At 36.1% G+C, this 4841-nt stretch overlaps 1 long non-coding RNA gene across 2 annotated transcripts in view; it reads right to left on the bottom strand.

Moving 5' to 3' along the window:
- Positions 1 to 1834: 1834 nt before the first annotated feature.
- The window catches only part of LOC116542845, a 16068-nt gene continuing 13061 nt past the window's right edge, over positions 1835 to 4841 (bottom strand). For both annotated transcript variants that reach the window (XR_004265377.1, XR_004265378.1), the window contains one exon: positions 1835 to 1845. This is a non-coding gene — a long non-coding RNA (uncharacterized LOC116542845). The remainder of the gene's footprint in view (positions 1846 to 4841) is intronic.

The raw sequence follows: 4841 nt of genomic DNA, 5'->3' as shown, positions 1-4841 counted from the left end.
ATGTCAAAGTCTGTAGATGGACAATAACCCCTTTGGAGCCAGGTTATGAATCAGGAAAGGTCAGTGCACTCTCTGCTCACCTCCTTTCACAAGCCAAAAATGCTGCCCTACTTACTGGCTCGAGCCCAAAATTTCCAAGAGAAAACTCTGGCCTCAAGTAAAGTGAAAATATTCAAACTCAAAGACAAAGAAGAAACAATAAAGAAAAAAATGGATGCATCATGTTAAAGAAAAATGGGCCTGGTGCGGTGGCTTACACCTGTAATCCCAACACTTTGGGAGGCTGATGTGGGCACTTGAGGTCGGGAGATCAAGATGAACCTGACTGACATGGTGAAATCCTGTCTCTACTAAAAACACAAAAAAATTAGCCAGGCATGGTGGTGCATGCCTGTAGTCCCAACTACTAAGGAGGCTGAGGCAGAAAAATCACTTGAACCTGGGAGGCAGAGACTATAGGGAGCAGAGATCATGCCATTGCACTCCAGCCTGGGAGATGGAGCAAGATTCCATCTCAAAAAAGAAAAAGAAAAAATATAAGCTACATATAGGCAAACAAAGTAAAAATAAAGTTAAACTGGAAGCTGTATTTTTAATATGTAGGACAGTAACTATTCTTTTTTAAAATAAATTGTACTAATATATTTAAGATATACAATGTGATGTTATGGGATACCCAGGAAAAAATAGAAAACTATGTGTGATGAGGAATATGTAATGAAGCAAATTAATATATTCATCATCTCACATAGTTACCAATTTTTGTTTGTTTTTATAGCAAGGGCAGCTAAAATCTATTTATTTAGCATTAATTCCAAATACAGTACAATTTTATTAACTATAGTCATGTTGTATATTAGGTTTCTAGATGTGCTTATCCTATATATCTGTTACTTTGTATCCTCTGACCTACATCTCCCCATTTCTTCCCCACCCATAATAATCACTATTTTGTTCTCTATCTCTGTATATTTGAATTTTTATTTTTTAGATTCCACAGATGAGTGAGATCATGTAATATTTGTCTCTCAGCCTGGCTTATTTCACTTAGCATAATATCCTTCAGGTTCATCACATTGTGGTAAATGGCAAGATCTCATTTTTTTCAGAGCTGAATAATATTCCATTGAATAGACATACCATAATGTCTTTATCCATTCATCTATTGATGGACACTTAGGTTGTTTTTATATTTTAGCTATTGTCAGTAATGTTGCAATCAACATGGCAGTTTAGATATCTTTATGAGGTGGTGATTTCATTTCGTTTGAGTACATGCCTACAAGAGGGATTGCTGAGTCATATGGTAGTTGTTTTTCATTTCTCTAGAAACCTCCATACTGTTTCTCATAATGATTGTTGGGAATCTATATTCCCACTAACAGTGTACAAGAATTAGTATTCTTAATAGCTAAAAAAATTAATTAATTAAAATTTTTAAAAATTACATACAACAGAAAAGGGGCAAAGGACTAAAAGAAAAATGCATTTGCCAAATAAACTTATGAAAACTCTTCCCATCCTTATTAATAACTGCATTATTTGTTTATCTAACTGCAAGTTTCTCTTTCTCTCTCTCTCTCTCTTTTTAATGACAATACCTAAGATTGTGGACGGTGTTAGAAAATGTGCTTTCTTAAACATTGCAAGTGAATGTGCAAAATGTTACACATTTTCTATAACATAGTTACTCAACACTTATCAAAGAATGAAAACATCCATGAACTCTTTGACCCAACATTTGCACTTCTAAGAATGTATTCTAAGTTACCCTTTAAAAACTATAAACATTCCTATTTTTATATGAAAGTATCTATAAAAACTAAAGTGTGTTCTTGGGTAGGTCTGAAAAAAATAAACTAAACAAGGTAATGTAAAAAAATAGAAACTGCTTTTAAAAAGTTGATCCATTTATGTTTTTAAACTATTTGCAACCACTAAAAAGTATGCAATAACAGAATATTAGTGTTCTAAATGCTGTATTTGATACTCACCAGATGTATGCCAAAATATCTACAGTGCTGGGTAGTGCTATTATAGAGGATTTTTACTTTGTATGTGTGTGTGTTCTCTGGTTTTCAGTTTCTATAACAAATTAAGTTGCATTATTTTTATAATCAGGAAACAATTATTTGTTAATTAAAATGCAAATTATTCAAGAAGAGAGGCATGTTTCTATTTATTTTGTCTATGTAGAGGTTTTAATCCTGTCAGAGGAGGTCACAAATGTGACAACACATTTTGAGTGGCTGGAAGTAAACTGTCTTCAAAAATTTGCTGAGCCTTTTTAAAGTATTCCTTTCCAGAGCAAAACACAACAGTGCATTTTGAATAAGAGCAATTAGCTTTTGATGATAAATTCTACCAAAATAATTAATACGGCATTCAGAATCTTCAAAAGCAGTAATACAAACAGTAACAACAACATAAAACAACAATAAAAATGATAAAATACAAAATCAAAACAAAGTCATCTCATTAAAAACAAGATTACTGTTGAAAATATATAGGCTATCGTAAAAAAATTTATTGTCTTTAATAACATTTTTCATTTGCAAATGCCAACGACAAAATGACTATTTTCCCCTCTTACTGGTGCTTTTATGATCATGTTTGGATATCTCTAAGAGTGCTCATGCAGTTGTCTGCTAAGGAACAGTGTGATTGCTGTAGGGACCAAGAGAAAACTCCCCCTTTGTCCCCTACAGGTTCACAGAAAATCAACTAGCAAAAGGCAGATTAATAGAAAAAAAGCCAAACAAAATTTATTAATGCACACGCATGTGCACAAGAGTCACACAAAATGTAAAAACTCAAAGAAAGGACCAGTTGATTGATGCTTTTATGCCATGAGTTTAGGGGGTTAGAGCCTCCCAAGACAGGTAATGGGAAGGAGAGAGAAACAAAGCGTGGGACAAAGGCAATCTTATTATACAGATAAAACCTCCCAAGTAGCAGCTCTCCAAAAGAACAAATGGTAGCCTGTGTCTGAGTTAATCTTTTTTAGATCTGGGTAAGGGCGAGAGCCACAGAGAAAGCCTGGATTTATTATTTCACTAATGTGGTTTTTTCTTCACAGATGCAAATCTCCTCCATCTCCTCCACAAAAGGCAGCTTTTCAGGGCTATTCCTGTCTGCATGCCCTCTGAATAACCATCTCAAAATAGGTCCAAGAAGTATATTTTGGTGCAGAACAGTTTGGGTTTTCTTTACTCCCCCATTTGAATCTTCATGTTTAGAAAGTTTCACATATTAAGTAGGACTGGTAGCTAAGAAGAGATTTGGATCAGCAGTTGTGAGATAAGAGACTGGCAAAGGGGAATGGGGAAAAGCAAACCCTAGACCAAGCAACCGATATCTCCTTCAATAAGTCTCTTATAAGTTGGTTCAGTTAAACAGTAGTGCCCCATTCCAGGAGGCAGCATTGCAGATAGGACCTCAAAGCCAAGCATGTATATACGATGCAGGCAAACAGATGTTTAGTAAGAGGCATGTCTATGGAAACAAAGGAAACACTAAGGGTAACATCTAGAGTGGTCTATAAAGTAGTTTTTCTCGAGTCTCTGAAACACTTTCAGTTGGATTGGGTAGGTGTGGCAATCTGACGGATTTTTGTAGATTGTACTTCATTGTTCTAGTGAACCTTCTGAGTAGTCCATATATCAATAGGCATGATGGCCAAAGATAGACAGACAGACAGACAGACAGACAGACAGACAGATAGATAGATAGATCATAGACAGACAGACACAGTGGCTCATGCCTGTAGTCCCAGCACTTTGAGAGGCTGAGGTGGGCAGATCACCTGAGGTCAGGAGACCAGCCTGACCACATGGAGAAACCCTGTCTCTACTAAAAATACAAAATTAGCTGGGCATGGTGGCACATGCCCACATGCCCATAATCCTAGCTCCTAGGGAGGTGGAGGCAAGAGAATCATGTGAACCCAGGAGGCGGAGGTTGCAGTGAGCTGAGATCATGCCATTGCACTCCAGCCTGGGCAACAAGAGAAAAGCTCCATCTCAAAAAAAAAAAAAAAAAAGACAGATAGATAGAGAGAAGGCTTTAGTGATTTCTTCTGAGGTTTTTATCAAATTGCCTACTTTCCATTTGTAGAGCTTTAAGGAAAGCACAGTTTTAATTTCTAAGTCAGAAGAGAGTAAGAAAAATTAGAAATGTTAAGCTGCAGAATCACAATCACATATTTGAAGAAACTAGAAATTTAGGATTTAGTTAAGATTGCAGGTAAATAATAACAACCAAAAAAAAATAAAAATAAAAAAAGAGCCAGAACCTAATAACAGATGTACTAGTGGTTTCCTTCTGAAACATAGCTTTTCTCTCTCCAGTACTCCACTTCTAACAAGGAGAAATCATAGTGAGGCCAATTTATGTACAAAATAAGTTTAGTCTTACTACACTTGACCTGTTTGCATAAAGTGTAGAAAAAATAGTGATTGCTATATAGGCTCTTTTAAAGTTGGCTTTGCTGGAATTTAATAAGGAATTTCAGATTTAACTTTTAAAAATCTCTTGAGGTTTATAAGAAAATCAAATACTGTGTCTGTAATACCTTTATGAAATGGGTAAACTCAGTCTGGACAACATAGCAAGACCTTGTCTCTACAAAAAAAATATTTTAAATAGCCAGGTGTGGTGACACACACCTGTAGTCCTAGCTCCTCAGAAGGTTGAGGTGGTATGATCACTTGAGCATAGAAGCCAAGGCTTCAGGGAATTGTGATCGTGCCACTGCATTCCAGCTTGAATAACAGAGCAAGGCCCTGATTCAAAAAAGGAGGGAGGGAGGGAGGGAGGGAGGGAGGGAGGGAAGGAAGGAA

This window comes from Sapajus apella, unplaced genomic scaffold (genome assembly GCF_009761245.1).
Source record: "Sapajus apella isolate SASKATOON/1434 unplaced genomic scaffold, GSC_monkey_1.0 scaffold4, whole genome shotgun sequence".
In the NCBI taxonomy this organism is placed as follows: domain Eukaryota; kingdom Metazoa; phylum Chordata; class Mammalia; order Primates; family Cebidae; genus Sapajus; species Sapajus apella.
This window is presented reverse-complemented; position numbering and strand designations above follow the sequence as displayed.